Source organism: Sciurus vulgaris, assembly GCF_902686455.1.
Source record: "Sciurus vulgaris genome assembly, chromosome: 5".
Taxonomy (NCBI): Eukaryota; Metazoa; Chordata; class Mammalia; order Rodentia; family Sciuridae; genus Sciurus; species Sciurus vulgaris.
The window spans coordinates 79,548,790-79,567,431 of record NC_136465.1 but is presented as its reverse complement, the minus strand read 5'-3'; positions in this window follow the sequence as shown (position 1 = coordinate 79,567,431).

Genomic DNA, 18,642 nt, shown 5'->3' with positions numbered 1-18,642 from the left:
CAGTACCAGGGATTGAACTCAGGGGCATTCGACCACTGAGCCATATCCCTAGCCCTATTTTGTATATATATTTTTTAGAGACAGGGTCTCAATGAGTTGCTTAGCATCTCGCTTTTGCTGGGGCTGGCTTTGAACTTGCCATCCTCCTGCCTCAGCCTCCCGAGCCTTTTGATGCTGGTCTTAATCCAGTAAAAAAGGATTCCATGTACTGAGATAGCTCTAAAATCTAATGACTAATTTAACAATAATGACTAATTTAACAACAATTACTTTCCTCTCTGAGGTGTGGTACCTCTACCAGTTTGGATTGTTGATCACTAAATATGCATAGGGTAAACAAAACCTCTCCTTGAATCTTCCAACATTCCTTCCTTCCTGTCTCCCTTGGATATGGAATCCAACCTTGTCCATGAAACCTCACCTGAGGGACAGACTGAAAGAAGTCACCAAGTTTTATAACGAATAGAACGTGTAATTCAATTAAAAACTCCAAAAGCTAGGGTTTCTAAACAAGGTGGTCTAATTTCAATATTGCTACAATGTTTTTTTAATCCTTTAAACTTAGCATTTCATAATGTTGGATGAAAACCTTCCCAGTGTGTTATTATCTCATCTAAGGCAATAGGAGAGGGAGGAAGGATAGGAAACCTAAAGAAATTAAGTCCTATGTCCAAGATCACAGTCAGTGTGAAGAAAACGGGCTGAATTTCTCGGTCCTGCCTCTCTTTTCTTCTATTGGCAATACCTTTTTCTCTCTTCCTTGGTCTCTCCCCGACCCCATTTCTAAGTGTGAAAACCATCCTGCCACCAGCCACCTTCCGAGTGGATTTTCAAGTCAAAGAATTACATCAGAATCTATGCAACTCCTAAAAAAGAAAAATATAGGGCCAGCTCTTCAAAAGATAGACACAAGCAAAGACTTTCTCAATAGTACCCCTAAAAGCTCAGGAAATAATACTAAAAATTAATAAGTGGCATGGTATCAAGTTAAAAAGCTTCACAATAAAGGAAATATTTACAAAAGTGAAGAGAGAGATCACAGAATGGGAGAAAATCTTTGCCCACTCTTCCTCCAACAGGAGATTAATATCCAGAAGATATAAAGAACTCAGAAAGTTAACACCAAACAAACAAAAACCCAAACATCCTAGTAAACAGATGGGTAAATGTTCTAAAAAGACACTTCAAAAATGAAGACATAAAAATAGCTTACAAATACATGAAAAGATGTTCAACATCATTATCAATTAGAGAAATGCAATGAAAACTACACTGAGATTTCATTTCACTCTAGTTATAATGGCAGACATCAAGAACGCAATCAAGGCTGGGGTTGTGGCTCAGTGGTAGAGCACTTGGGTAGCATGTGTGAGGCCCTGAGTTTCATCCTCTGCACCACATAAATAAATAAATAAATTATATAAAGGTATCGTGTCCATCTACAACAAAAACAACAAAGAATACAATCAATAATAAATGCTGGAGAGGAAGTAGAGAAAAAGAAACACTTTTACACTGTCATCTACGGAACTCATAAGTTTAGGAATGAAGCAAACAAATGAACTAGCTTTAACTCTCTTCAGTATTTACCCTAAAGAAGTCAAGTCAGCATACCCTAGTGATACATGCATACCCAGATTCATGCACAATTCACAATAGCCAACCAATGGAACCATCTTAGGTGTCCTTACATGGATAAATGGATAAAGAAAATACAGTCTATATACACAGTGAAATTCTTTCTTCAGCCATAGAAATGAATGAAATTATGTCATTTGCAGAAAAATAGATGAAAGTTAAGAATATTATGTTTACTTATTAACATTATTAATTACTTATTATTATTACTTATTAACATTATTAATAAGTAAAATTCATTAAGTCAAATGTCATGTGTTTTCTCATATGAGGAAGCTAGAGATGAAAAAGTAAACTGAAGGTGTAGGGCAATCTCATGAATATCAAAGAGAGAACAGTAGAGTGGAGGAAAGGGAATAGTAGTGGAAAGTCTATAATGAAAAAGAGAAAATACTGGTGAATGATATTGACCAAACTATTTTGTCACGTCATGTGCATATATGAATATGTTACAATGAATCCCACCTTTATGTATTATTATAATGCACCAATAAAATATGGAGAAAAATAGAAGTGAAGAACTAAAGACTGTTCCAGAGAAACAAATCTTGAAATGGTATATCTCCAACTGATCTGTCCAACAAGAAATGCTAATGGGAGTTCCTGAAACTGAGAGAAAAAGATCCTAATGAATAAGGGGAAAGCATTAAAAAGTATAAAGTATAGAATAACTAGAGAGACAATTGAAAATGTGTTGATATTGTAAAATGGTGTATAAACCTTTCATATTTTTAGTATGAAAACTAAATATAAAACAATAACTGTTTCAACATGTTAAGAAATAGGCAATATGTAACTGTAACATTAAAAAAAAAGTCAATGTGGCTAAGTGCAGTGGTGCATGCCTGTAATCCCAGGCTTGGGAAGCTGAGGCTGGCAATATGTGGCTCTGGCTCACTGGTTAAGCATCCCTAGGTTCCATCCCCTGTAACAAAAACACAAACAAAACAAAACAAAGCACAATATGGTGAGAAAGAAATGGTAAGCATAATAAATTTTCATTAGTATATATTTTCTCTCTTTTCTAGTCTTTAAGATTGTATTATATTGCTATTTCAAAATATGTCAAAATACTGTTATAGTGAAAAACTTAGATTTTTAAATCTCAAAGTAACCATCAAGCAAAAGTCTATAATGAAAAAAAAACTGAAAATAATAAAGAAACCAAAGCATACTACTGGAGTGTTATGGTTTACATATGAGTTGTCCCCAAAAGCTCATGTGTGAGCAAGATAATTTAGAGGTAAAATGATTGGGTTATGAGTATTAACCTAATCAGCTCATTAATGCACTCATAGGGATTAACTGGGTGGTAGCTGTGGGCAGGTAGTGGGTGATTGGAGTAGGTGGGTCACTGGGGGTGTGCCCTTGGGGTTTATATTTTTTTGTGGTGAGGGGAGCTGTCTCTCTCTGCTTCCTGGTAGCCATGTCCTGAGCTGCTTTTCTCTACCACCATTCTACCATGATGTGCTGCTTCACTTTAGGCCCAGAGCAATGGAGCAGGCTGTCCACCAACCTCTGAAAGTGAGTGCCAAATAAACTTCTTCCTCTAAAAATGTTCTTGTCAGCTCTTTTGCTCACAGTGGCAAAAAAAGTTACCAAAAAAATAGAGAAAGTTATGTAAACACAATAGAAAACAGAAAGAGAATAAAGAACTATAATGAAACTAAAAGAAAGGAATGAAATGGTTTTTTTAAAGTCTTTACCTATAGATAATTATCTTGAATGTAAATAGATTTAATCTACAATTAAAAGATATATAGGTTGAAAGGATAAAATAACTATATTTTACTTACAAAGCACTCTAAGGACACACATAGATTGAGAGTGAAGAAATGTAGTAAACTCAATAAATTTGGTGTGCTAATGTTTATCTTTAAAGTGATTTAATAGCAAGGTTAGTATCTGTATGAGACCCCAGATAATGACCATAAGAAGCAACAAACAGGCATTAGGAACCACGTGGAGACACTTGTGCTCACTACTTATAATTGAACACTTAAAGTGCACTCCCAGTGGTCTCAGATTAATAATATGTTCTCTTACTACCTTATGATGAGCATTAAATCTGACCACATGAAGCTTTTATGGACTCTGAAACTGTATCCAATCACAGAATAGGTAGTCACTAAGATTATCTGCCAGCTACTCTTATATCAAGTTGCCCAAATGTATTTGATCCTTTTTAATGCTGCACCAATTCAAAAGTGAGATTATTTTCCAAAAATTCTTTGCAGAAAATGAAATGGATTTGGTAAATGGATCAAAAGCAATGTCTCAGGAAGGACAAAATCCAATAAACGGGTTTAATGGTTCATCAGATATATGAAAATATGTTTGACATCCTTAGCAATCAAGGAAATGCAGATGAAAACTACACTGAGATTTCATTTCACTTCAGCTAAAGTATTAGACAACAAGACTATAAACAGAAATAAATGCTAGAGAGGATGGTGGGGGAAAGGAACACTTTTACAATTTTGGTGGGCTTGCAAATTAGTACAACTACTATGAAAATCAGTATGGAGGTTTCTTGAAGGACTAGGAATGGAACCACCATATAATCAGCTATACCACTCCTCAGTAGTTATCTTAGGCATTAAAGTTATTGCACTCAAGTGATACATGCATACCCATATTATTTATAGGAGCACAATTTACAATTGCCAAATTATGGGACCAGCTAGTTGCCCTTCATTGGATGAACGAACAAAGAAAATATGGTATATATACACAATGGGATTCTACTTAATCATAAAGAAGAGGGAAATCATGGCATTTTTCAGGACAATGAATGGAACTTGAAAGAATTATGATAAACAAAATAAGCAAAACTCAGAAAGTCAAGCCCTATATTTTCTCTCATATGTAGAAGCTACAGAAGAAAAAAAAATGTGTGTGTGGAGATCTAAAGTAGACTTGTACCCACACCAAGGCACATTATAATGAAAATGCCTAACATACAAAATAAAGACAGAATTTTAAAGGCTGTGAGAGAAAAGAACCAAATTACATTCAGGGGGAAACCAATACGCAATTCAGCAGATTTTTCAATCCAGACCCTAAAAGCTAGAAGGGCCTGGAACAACATTTTTCAAGCCCTGAAAGAAAATGGATGCCAAACAAGAATCTTATACCCAGCAAAACTTACCTTCAAATTTGACGATGAAATAAAATCCTTCCATGATAAACAAAAGCTAAAAGAATTTACAAAAAGAAAGCCAGCATTACAGAACATTCTCAACAAAATATTCCATGAGGAAGAGATGAAAAACAAAGAAGCAAATCAGCAAAGGGAGGAATTATCCTAAAGGAATTGTCAAATAAAGGAGGAAACAAGTTGTGTCAAACAAATAAATAAACAAAATTTTAAAAATGAACCAAATGACCGGGAAACCAAATCATTTCTCTATAATAACCCTGAATGTTAATGGCCTGAATTCATCAATCAAAAGACATAGACTGGCAGACTGGATTAAAAAGAAAGATCCAACAATATGTTGCCTGCAAGAGACTCACCTCATAGAAAAAGATACCCATAGACTAAAGGTGAAAGGATGGGGGAAAACATACCATGCACATGGACTCAGCAAAAAAGCTGGAGTATCCATCCTCATTTCCGATAATGTGGACTTCAAGCCAAAGTTAGTCAGAAGGGATAAAGAAGGACATTTCATACTGCTTAAGGGAAGCATAAATCAGCAAGATATAACAATCATAAATATCTATGCCCCAAACAGTGGCTCATCTATGTATGTCAAACAAATCCTTCTCAATTTCAGAAACCAAATAGACCACAACACAATAATACTAGGTGATTTTAACACGCCTCTCTCACCACTGGACAGATCTTCCAGACAAAAATTGAACAAAGAAACCATAGATCTCAATAACACAATGAATAATTTAGACTTAACGGACATTTATAGAATATACCATCCAACCAAGAGTGAACACACTTTCTTCTCAGCAGCACATGGATCCTTCTCTAAAATAGACCATATATTATGCCACAAAGCTAATGTTAGCAAATACAAGAAGATAGAGACACTAGCATGTATTCTATCAGATCATAATGGATTGAAGTTAGAAATAAATGAAAGAGTAAAACACAGAAACTATTCCAACATCTGGAGATTAAACAATATGCTATTATATGATGAATGGATAACAGAAGATATTAGGAAGGAAATTAAAAAATTCTTAGAGGTAAATGAGAACAAAGAAACATCATATCAAAATCTCTGGGACACTATGAAAGCAGTACTTAGAGGGAAATTTATTTCATGGAGCGCATTTAATAAAAGAAGCAAAACTCAACAAATAAACAACCTAACACTACAGCTCAAAGCCCTAGAAAAAGAAGAACAGACCAGCACCAAAAGTAGTAGAAGACAGGAAATAGTTAAACTCAGAGCTGAAATCAATGAAATTGAAACAAAAGAAACAATACAAAAAATTGACAAAATAAACAGTTGGTTCTTCGAAAAAATAAACAAAATTGATAAACCTTTAGCCACACTAACAAAGAGAAAACGAGAGAAAACCCAAATCACTAAAATTCGGAATGAACAAGGAAATATCACAACAGACAGGATTGAAATACAAAACATAATTAGAAGCTATTTTGAAAATCTATACTCCAACAAAATAGAAAATTTCGAAGACATCAACAGGTTTCTAGAGACATATGAATTGCCTAAATTGAACGAGGAGGACATAAACAATTTAAATAGACCAATTTCAAGTACTGAAATAGAAGAAGTCATCAAAAGCCTACCAACAAAGAAAAGTCCGGGACCAGATGGGTTCTCAGCCGAGTTCTACAAAACCTTCAAAGAAGAGCTCATTCCAATACTTCTCAAAGTATTCCATAAAACAGAAGAGGAGGGAACCCTCCCAAACTCATTCTATGAAGCCAATATCACACTGATACCTAAACCAGACAGAGACTCATCAAGGAAAGAAAATTTCAGACCAATATCCTTAATGAACATTGACGCAAAAATTCTCAACAAAATTTTAGCAAATCGCATACAAAAACATATTAAAAAGATAGTGCACCATGATCAAGTGGGTTTCATCCCAGGGATGCAAGGTTGGTTCAACATCAGGAAATCAATAAACGTAATTCACCATATTAATAGACTTAAAGTCAAGAATCACATGATTATTTCAATGGATGCAGAAAAAGCATTTGATAAAATACAGCACCCCTTCATGCTCAAAACACTAGAAAAAATAGGGATAGTGGGAACATTCCTTAACATTGTAAAGGCCGTTTATGCTAAGCCCATTGCTAATATCATTCTAAATGGTGAAAAACTGAAAGCATTCCCCCTAAAAACTGGAACAAGGCAGGGATATCCTTTTTCACCACTTCTATTCAACATCGTTCTTGAGACTCTGGCCAGAGCAATTAGACAAACCAAAGAAATTAAAGGGATACGAATTGGAAAAGAAGAACTCAAACTATCCCTGTTCGCTGATGACATGATTATATATTTAGAGGAACCTGGAAATTCCACCAGAAAACTCTTAGAACTCATAAGTGATTTCAGTAAAGTAGCAGGTTACAAGATCAATGCCCATAAATCCAACGCATTTTTATACATAAGTGATGAATCTTCAGAAAGAGAAATTAGGAAAACCACCCCATTCACAATAGCCTCGAAAAAAATAAAATACTTGGGAATCAATCTCACAAAAGAGGTGAAAGACCTCTACAGTGAGAACTATACAACACTAAAGAAAGAAATTAAAGAACACCTTAGAAGATGGAAAGATCTTCCATGTTCTTGGATAGGAAGAATTAATATTGTCAAAATGGCCATACTACCTAAAGTGCTATACAAATTCAATGCAATTCCAATTAAAATCCCAATGACGTACCTTACAGAAATAGAGCAAGCAATTTTGAAATTCATCTGGAAGAATAAGAAACCCAGAATAGCTAAAGCAATCCTTAGCAGGAAGAGTGAAACAGGGGGTATTGCAATACCAGATCTTCAACTCTACTACAAAGCAATAGTAACAAAAACGGCATGGTATTGGTACCAAAATAGAAAGGTAGATCAATGGTACAGAATAGAGGACACGGACACAAACCCAAATAAATACAATTTTCTCATACTAGACAAAGGGGCCAAAAATATGCAATGGAGAAAAGATAGCCTCTTCAACAAATGGTGCTGGGAGAATTGGAAATCCATATGCAACAGAATGAAACTAAACCCGTATCTCTCACCATGCACGAAACTAAACTCAAAATGGATTAAGGACCTCGGAATCAGACCAGAGACCCTGCAGATTATAGAAGAAAAAGTAGGTCCAAATCTTCACCTTGTTGGTCTAGGACCAGACTTCCTTAACAGGACTCCCATAGCACAAGAAATAAAAGCTAGAATCAACCACTGGGATAGATTCAAACTAAAAAGCTTTCTCTCAGCAAAGGAAACTATCAGCAATGCAAAGAAAGAGCCTACAGAGTGGGAGAATATCTTTGCCAATCATACTTCAGATAGAGCACTAATCTCCAGAATCTATAAAGAACTCAAAAAACTCTACTCCAAGAATACAAATAATCCAGTCAACAAATGGGCTAAGGAAATGAATAGACACTTCACAGAAGAAGATCTACAAGCAATCAACAAACATATGGAAAAATGTTCAACATCTCTAGTAATAAGAGAAATGCAAATCAAAACCACCCTAAGATTCCATCTCACCCCAATTAGAATGGCGATTATCAAGAATACGAGCAACAACAGGTGTTGGCGAGGATGTGGGGAGAAAGGTACACTCATACACTGCTGGTGGGGCTGCAAATTAGTGCAGCCACTCTGGAAAGCAGTGTGGAGATTCCTTAGAAAACTTGGAATGGACCCTCCATTTGACCCAGCTATCCCACTCCTTGGCCTATACCCAAAGGACTTAAAATCTGCATACTACAGAGATACAGCCACATCAATGTTCATAGCTGCTCAATTCACAATAGCCAGACTGTGGAACCAACCTAGATGCCCTTCAATTGATGAGTGGATAAAGAAACTGTGGTATATATATACAATGGAATATTACTCAGCTATAAAGAATGATAAAATTATGGCCTTTGCAGGCAAATGGATGAAATTGGAGAATATCATGCTAAGTGAGATAAGCCAATCTCAAAAAGCCAAAGGACGAATGATATCACTAATAAGTGGAGGATGACACATAATGGGGGGGAGGGAAGGGTTAGTGTTAGGGTTAGAGTTAGGGTTGGGGGGGGGCAAGTATGGAGGAAGGAACTACTGTATAGAGGGTAAAGAGGGGTGGGAGGGGTGGGGGGAAGGGAAAAAATAACAGAATGAATCAAACAACATTACTCTATGTAAATTTATGATTACACAAATGGTATGCCTTTACGCCATGTACAAACAGAGAAACAACATGTATCCCATTTGTTTACAATAAAAAAAAAAATAAAGTAGACTTGTAGAATATAGGAAAGAGAGCAAGGTGAAGGAGGAGGAGAGGGAAAAGGGAGATACAGGGAAACAATATAGACTATATCATATTATTACATTGATGTATGTATTATGTAACTAAGAATCCCATTATCACATATAATTTTAATGCACCAATAAATTTATAATACAATAATTCTTTTTATTTATGTTCTTTTCTGCAGTCTCTGATCACTTAAGGTGAGCATTTTCAATGTTAAATTGCCTGTATTCATCTTGCAACTACATAAATTATGCATTTGACTTACAGTGTTTTGTCACTTAAATATTATTTCACAGTAAGTTACTTTATTTATTGCAGTGTTCTTAAACTTTTTGCATTTTGACAACTTTCCAAAAGCAATATTAAGTTAAGTCTTTTTGTTCTTATACTTGGGGAGATTCCGGAGAGTCTTGGAATATTCCCAAAGATTTTACTTTTCTCCTCTAATACCTTCTAAGAGAGATATTAACCTAATTAACACTTTAAATTTGCCTGGAAATGAAAAAAAATGATGGTTTATGTTTATTGAGAAACATGGATAAATATGTTTAATAAGTACCTTGGAAATTGTATGAAATTTCTGCAACCCAGCATGGTCTTCTATGATGTTATCATTCATAATTTTGACTATCATATTAGCTTACTGGGTGCTCAAAGCTTATAAGAAAGAAGATCTTAAAGTCAAATCTGAAGGACTCCAAATTCCATACTCATTAAAACACCTCAGGCTGTGTCTTTTGTGAAATTCAACAGGATAAAGAATGGTAGAGAACATAGATGAGAATGGAGTAAGGATAAAATAGGGGGAGAGGGAAGAGTGGGTTCAAGGAAGAATTCAAACTACAACCACATTCATGTCCCCAAAACCTGATTGAATTATTTTGGAAACTCCAAGAGTTTTCCAGTCTGTATACCTTTCCTAACTTCATTATATGTTCCTCAATTCTCTAAAATTATATTCTGAAAATAATTTTTAAAATGATATATTTCCTATAGAATCCAAGGCAGCTGGCTTGTGGATGAAGGAGGTAGGAAGGTTGTTGGAAGCAGCCATGGGAAAGGGTCCCAGTTTTCCTGGCATTGTGTCCATAGCTCCCAAATACTAGACTGCCCAGTCCCCAGAAGCAGATCAGAAACTGGAAATGGCATACTGATTATTTTATTTGACTATTAAAGACACAGTGATAACCAAATTATTCCAATAGGGCAACACTATGAAGGGCACCATCTTCTCTTTTGGTGTCTGAAATAAGCAAGCATGGAAGGTTTCAGGGGAGAACTGATAAGGCAGGAGACTGATAATCACTTGTTATCACAGAAGTGAGGCAGGTGACACCCACTTCCTCTTCCTCTTCCCCTGTCCTCCCCACCTTTCCCTCCTAATTTCATTATTCTTTCTTGTTAGACACCTAGCACATTTATAGCCTGCCATTTTTTATTGTAAGATGAAGAAGTGGTAATTATTCTTTGTTTGGTCTTTGAGTTTCTATTGAAAATGGTCAATTCTATATCTTCAAAAATAGTTGAAATCATCACCCTATATACATGTATGATTACACGAATGGTGTAACTCTACCTCATATATAACCCAGAGAAATGAAAGTACCCCGTCTGTGTACAATGAGTCAAAATTTAAAAAATAATAATAAATAGTCACTGAAAAATATATCTATAATGATGAAGTTGAAACAAGCTAAAAGTCTATGAGTAAGATTTCATTAAAAATTATGACAAAGTTACACACTAAAATATGACACAATTGCAAGAATATTAAAGGTAGAAGAAGGAAGTAAGAAATTGAGGAGACAAAGAGACAATAAAATTAGGAAAGGAAGAACAGAAAGAATAGAGGATAAAAAAGGAAGAAGGAAAGAAAATGAGAGGAAGGAAGAATAAAAAAGGAAGGGGAGAAGGAAGGAAGGCACCATCTGTATATCTATACAAACTGATTAGGGAAGAAAAATTAAACAAGTATGTCACTTGGAATGAGCAACGTACAGATATATATGTCATTTTTACTTTCATTTGTAGTAAAAAGGATAATGTACTTATATATGTGTAAAAATTTCTAAGAAGATGTCAGAAGAAATTATCATTGTGGCTTTGGTGAGGGAGATGGGGAGGTAGAATGAAATGCCTTTAAGAAATAGATTCATATCTTTCTCTAAAGTTAGACTAATTACATTTTTGCATGAGCACAGATTAATTTGAAAGTGAGCACTTTAAAATCTAGATAAAAATTAGGATCCTAGACTAAAATATCGTTTAACAGGAGTGCTGAACATGAGAGCTGTGATATGACACAGAACTAAGCTAAGCTAAGGATAGATGAGATGAGAAGGTGCTGAGTCTGAGCAAAGAGGCAGGGGACCAAAGGAAGAACAGTGCTCTGCTTTCTAAAGCCACCTTGAATGAAGCAAAGAGATATAATTGGTGAGAAAAAGTAATATAGAGTAATACTCCTTAAAATCATAATTGCCTAGGAGAGAGAACTTTTTAAAATATCTGCATACTCTACCCCAGATTATCTGAAAAGAAATATTTAGAAAGAGATTTCATGACTGTGAATATTCCCCATTTTACCAATTGATTTTCTGGAACACTGAATTTTGATAAGTGTAGTGGTTAGAGTCCTATCGAGGGAGTGAATTAGAATCTTAGATGTCTTTGAATTTAGATTACTGGGATGACAGAGGATGGAAGGTCTTTGTAGTCCTCTGGGAGGAGGGTGGTGGTTCCTTTACCAGCTAGGATGAAATTAAGGAGTGTGCTCATGATTACCTTGTGATTGGGGTGGTCATTGTTGGTTACCAGGATGAGGGGGGTCATTTGGCTGCTGCTGCTGGTCTCCTTGTTGGGGTGGTCCCTGCTGGTTTCCAGGAACGAGGGCAGCCATTTGGTTGCTGCTACTGCTCATCTCCTTGTTGAGGTGGTCCCTGATGAGGATCCTCTTGATGGTTCCCATTATCAGCAGGGGGTCTAGGTCTGAATCCTCCATTAGGTCCTCCTTGATGCTGCTGGTGGTAGATCTGGCTTTGCTCCTCAGCATCTGTTTGGGTACAGTCCAAGAATGGATGAATTCAGTGTTGGAAAACTCTACTTACTCCTTATTACTTACATCTCTTATCTTATCACACAGACTCTTTTTTTCTTGGAAGTACCTCTAAGCTGCCAATCTTCCTCACATCCTCCTCCTCCTCATGAAGAGTTCCTTTTTACCAGTGTATTCTCATGTGGAACATCTCATATTCAGTTCCAAGAACAAGTATTTGTCCTTAAGTTTGGAAACAACAATAACAACTATCTCCTGTGTACCTTATCATCCCAGACAGAAGAGAAACAAAGTGAAAGGATTGTGGAAGTGATTTATGTGGCTAGTTATGTTTTGGGCCACAATAATAAGTGGCTGACCATTGAATCCAAGTCTTTTCACCTGAGCCCTGTACTGAAACAGAAGACTAGTTGTTCGGGGCCCAAGACTTATGTGGAGAAATACTGAGACAAGAGAAAAGATAAGTGATGACCCACAAGATTCAATAATCAGCTGTGGAAGATGTTTTCAGTAACCAGGACACAACAGAACAGAGAAAACAGAGAAACAGAATACAGATGTTTACTTCTGCTTTTTTCATCTTGACGCTACAGTACTAGAGGGGAACACTGAGGAAGAGTGAAGCTACTGAGTGACTCTCAGAGCAGAGAGGAGCCAGAATCAGGACCCTTACCATTCATGCATCATCTCTCCGCAGTCATTTCTGCCTGGGGAAGCAGGCAGCCTAGTCTTGTCATGGAAGCCAGGGAACCCTGTTATTCAAGCCGGTGGACCTGCATGTCATCTCCAGAATTTAGGTTGGGCAAAGTTCATTTATATCTTTGGGAGAACTAGCATTCAGTAATTGCCAAAAACAAAGATGATTATAACATGACTTTGGAAAATTGAAAAATTCCTGAAGAAAACAAAGAAAAGAAATTTGAGGATGAATTGGATTTTACATGATTCCAGAGAGGGAGAATTTTCATAACTAAATTCTAAGAAGTGAAGCACAAGATGAAGTGAAATGTTAGTCCCCAGCCTCAGGGATCACAGGCATCCCACAGGGAAAGGGGACTTCCAACCACAACCTGCACACCCCCTAGGTGAAACTGTCAGTCAGTCGAGGTGAATGTGAGCAGCATGGGAGACTACAATGGAATGGCTGGTGGTTGCCATGCTGAGTATCAACCACATGCTCTGAACTAGAAAAATAATATAATAAAACAACAAACACACAAAAATTTTGTCCTCTATAGAATTCTTCAGACCTTGATGCGAATATATGTTAAGTATTCTGGGAATTTGAAAAATCCCATTTTATCACTATTTTACCCTTTCTTATTAAATCTTTTGCTTATATTCAGACGCTTTCTTGAGAGGGGAAACCAGCAGCAATCGTTTGGGCACAGGTCAGACACACACACACACACACACACACACACACACACACACAGAGACAACTTACAGCATATTAAAATACTGAATGTATTTGGGAGTAAAATGTGAAAATAGGCCCTGATATTTCTATCTTCCTATGTGGAAATAGTCAAATTATTGTACAATTCTCCATCTCCGAGGCATCTTGGGTGAGCGTGTACCTTCTTCTCCTGTCCTAGGCTCTAAACAGCGAGGCTGCTGGGACCCACTTCCACTTTGGTTATGATGATGTCTTCACAACTGACTGCCCTGTTCAGTCTTGTCATCCACCATTGTGTCCTTCACAGCACACAGAGGTCAGCCTACATTCCAAGCTTACCTTGTCATTCCTCTGACCAAATATTTTATGATGATCCATTATACTTTAAATAAAGTATAACCAATATACAGGATGTGGTTTGAGTATGTAAGTGGCCTTACCCTTGTGGTAAGATTTCTGCATTCCACTCTTTCTCTCATCTCTCCTTTCCTTCCTCACCTCCCTCCCTGCACTGGGGTCTCCTATGTCACAAGCAGAAACAAACCACCGCTCCCTATCACCACCAGCAGATTTTCATTATACCTTCACTTGAGTTGTGCGCTGGGCTCAGGACCAGCAAGGCCATTGTGAGCAGGACCACCAGCATGTTGGAGGAGGATCTGCAGTTGTTCCCAAGTCTGTGCTGGGGGACGCTCCCTTTGTAAGGAGGAACAGAAGAGAGGTGCCTTGAACTTCATGCTGTGTCATGTCACATGTGACATGTGATGCCTTGCATCCTGCATCGCTGCTTTCTCTTTGGGAGCTCAGTCCAGCAGGGTGGGGTGGGTAGGAGGTTGCAGAGTCTCCTTTCTAAAAGGTACAGCCAAGGACTAGGGCAACAGTGTTGAAGGAAACTGGTATACTGTCAGCACAGACATTAGAGCTGAAGGTCCATCATTATCTGAATTTCAATCTGTTTTATGATACAATGAATCCGTCCTAAATGCTGTGCTGTTTTTGCAGGGTCTTTCATTCTTTTCATGTGTGATTATTTATGTCAGCACTCATCCTACTCCCAAAAATGATTATGGTCAATATCTCTGAAATTTTCAAGTCCCCAACTGTACCTAACATGATGGATGTGTTCACAACCATGATGCTACACTGAATACATGGTGAAATCCAGACCATTCCTGCTCAACTCTGTAATCCTTTTGTTCTAATCCTTTAAATGAACTACATTTCACTCTCAATTTTCACAGATCCATATGATCCAAAACCAACAAGTTGAAGATTTGGACCTACTTCTTCTTCTATAATCTGCAGGATCTCTGGTCTGATTCCGAGGTCCTTGATCCATTGTGAGTTGAGTTTTGTGCAGGGTGAGAGATAGGGGTTTTGTTTCATTCTGTTGCATGTGGATTCCCAGTTTTCCCAGGACCATTTGTTGAAGAGGCTGTCTTTTCTCCATTGCATATTTTTGGTACCTTTGTCTAGTATGAGAAAACCGTGTTTATTTGGGTTTGTGTCCATGTCCCCTATTCTGTACCACTTATATACCTGTCTATTTTGGTGCCAATACCATGCTGTTTTTGTTACTGTTGCTTTGTAGTAGAGTTGAAGGTCTTGTATTGCGATACCCACTGTTTCACTCTTCCTGCTAAGGATTGCTTTAGATATTCTGGGTTTCTTATTCTTCTAGATGAATTTCATGATTGCTTGCTCTATTTCTGTAAGGTACATCATTGGGATTTTAATTGGAATTGCATGGAATCTGTATAGCACTTTTGGTAGGATGGCCATTTTGACAATATTAATTCTGCCTATCCAAGAACATGGGAGATCTTTCCATCTTCTAAGGTTTTCTTTAATTTCTTTCTTTAGTGTTCTGTAGCTCTCATTGTAGAGGTCTTTCACCTCTTTTATTAGATTGATTCCCAAGTATTTTATATATTTTGAAGGTATTGTGAATGGGGTAGTTTTCCTAACTTCTCTTTCTGAAGATTCATCACTTATGTATAAAAATGCTACTTTACTGAATTCACTTATGAGTTCTAAAAAATTTCTGGTGGAACTTCCAGGTTCCTCTAGATATATGATCATGTCATCAGCAAATAGGGATAGTTTTGAGTTCTTCTTTTCCTATTCGTATCCCTTTAATTTCTTTCATCTGTCTAATTGCTCTGGCTAGAGTTTTGTATTTCACTCGTGTCTGTTGTGATATTTCCTTGCTCATTCCAAATTTTAGTAATTTGAGTTTTCTCTCTCCTTCTCTTTGTTAGTGTGGCTATTGGTTTATCAATTTGGTTTATGTTTTTCAAAAAACAAACTATTTATTTTGTCAATTTTTTCTATTGTTTCAATTTCATTGATTTCAGCTTTGATTTTAACTATTTTCTGTCTTCTACTACTTTTGGTGTTGCTCTGTTCTTTTTCTAGGGCTTTGAACTGTAGTGTTAGGTCATTTATTGGTTGATTTTTTTCTTCTTTTATTGAATATGCTCCATGAAATAAATTTTCCTCTAAGAACTGCTTTCATAGTGTCACAGTGATTTTGATATATTGTTTCTTTGTTCTCATTTATCTTTAAGAATTTTTTAATTTCCTTCCTGATATCTTCTGTTATCCATTCATCATACAATAGCATATTACTTAATTTCCAGGTGTTGGAGTAGTTTCTGTTCTTTATTCTGTCTTTTATTTCTCATTTCAATCCATTATGATCTGATAGAATACAAGGTATTATCTCTATCTTCTTGTATTTGCTCACAGTAGCTTTATGGCATAATATATGGTCTATTTTAGAGAAGGATCCATATGCTGCTGAGTTGGAAGTGTATTTGCTCTTTGTTCGGTGGTATATTCTATAAATGTCCGTTAAGTCTAAATTATTGATTGTGTTTTTGAGATCTGTGGTTTCTTTTTCAATTTTTGTTTGGAGGATCTGTCCAGGGGTGAGACAGGTGTGTTAAAATCACCTAATATTATTGTGTTGTGGTCTATTTGTTCTGGCATCAAAAAGGATTTGTTTGACATATATGGATGAGTCACTGTTTGGGGCATAGATATTTATGATTGTTATGTCTTGCTAATTTATGCTTCCCTTAAGCAATATGAAATGTCCTTCTTTATCTCTTCTGAGTAACTTTGGCTTGAAGTCCACATTATCTGATATGAGGATGGATACTCCAGCTTTTTTGCTGTGTCCGTGTGCATGGTATGTTTTTTCCCATCCTTTCACCTTTAGTCTGTGGGTATCTCTTTCTATGAGATGAGTCTCCTGCAGGGAGCAAATGGTTGTATCTTTCTCTTTAGTCCAATCTACCAGTCTATGTCTTTTGATTGATGAGTTCAGGCCATTAACATTAAGGGTTATTATTGAGATATGATTTGTATTCCAGGTCATTTGTCTCATTTTTTTTTTGAAACGACTTGATTTCTCCTTTATTTGGCTATTCCTTTAAGCTAGTTCCTCCCTTTGCCGATTTACATCACTGTTTTTCATCTCTTCCTCATGGAATGTTTTGGTGAGAATGTTCTGAAATGCCGGCTTTCTTTTTGTAAATTCTGTTCACCTTTGTTTACCATGGAAGGATTTTATTTCATCGTGAAATCTGAAGGTAAGTTTTGCTGGGTATAAGATTCTTGGTTGGCATCCATTTTCTTTCAGAGCTTGAAAAATGTTGTTCCAGTCCCTTCTAGCTTTTAGGGTTTGGATTGAAAAATCTGCTGATATCTGTATTGATTTCCCCCTGAATGTAATTTGATTCTTTCCTCTCACAGCCTTTAAAATTCTGTATTTATTTTGTTCGTTATATATTTTCATTATAATGTGCCTTGGTGTGGGTCTATTGATATTTTGTGTATTTTGAGTCCTTATAAGCCTCTCGTACTTGATTTTCCATTTTATTCTTCAGATTTAGGAAATTATCTGATATTATTTCATTGAATAGATTGTTCATTCCTTTGGTTTGTTTCTCTAAGCCTTCCTCAATCCTGATAATTCTTAAATTTGGCCTTTTCATGATATCCAATAGCTCTTGTAGATTCTGTTCATGATTTCTTACCATCTTCTCTGTTTGGTCAACTTTGTTTTCAAGATTAAATATTTTGTCTTTGATATCTGAAGTTCTGTCTTCCAGGTGTTCTATCCTTTTTGTTATGCTTTCTATGGAGTTTTTAATTTGGTTTATTGTTTCCTTCATTTCAAGGATTTCTGTTTTTTTTTTTCAATATCTCTAACTCTTTATTGAAATGATCTTTTGCTTCCCACATTTCTCTTTTAACTGTTGATTGGGTGTGGTCATTCAATACCTGCATTTGCCCTTTCATCTCATCCTTCAATGCGTGCATTTGCTCTTTCAACTCCTCATTTGCTTCCCTGATCTTTTTGATTATGTACATTCTGAACTCCCTTTCTGACATTTCTTCTGCCATGCTATCATTGAATTTTATTGCTATACCCTCTAGGTTTGTTTGGGACATTTTCTTCCCTTGTTTTCTCATATTTGTCAGGTATCTGCCCCTCTAGTAGTGAAACTCTGGAATATTGCAGTTTTCCTCTCCTGAATAATATTGTCTGTGTAGATTTCCAATAACTAACCTCTTAGCCTTCCGTAACCTGAAGTCTTGGAGGAACTTGATAATGCAGTGCTCCACTAGGAAGCTGGCCTTCTAAGGGTGGTGGCCTTCAGGTGGGGTATATTCCCTAGTGGCTCTGAGTTGATCCTGAGTCTCTCAGTACCTCCTCTTCTTGGCTCCTGGGTCTTTTCAAAGGTCCTCTAGCCTCCTGTAGGTGTCTCAAGAAGGCAGTTGCCCTTCCAATGATAATGGCCACACCCTCAGGAGTAATTCAAAAATGCCTGCACCAGCCTATAAAGAAGCCTCTGGCTAACTCCGTAATGGCGACAAACCTCGGAGTGGTGGTCGGTCGGGTTGTTCAGTGGTGGCATCTGTATTTGGCCTGGTGGTTGGGCGTGTTGGCTACCCACTGCCCAGCTCTGCAAAGCAGGCGAGTTGGGTGCCAGCCTATACCTCCACGATGCAAGCGGCCTGACTCATCTGCCAGCTTGCTCCGCGACTG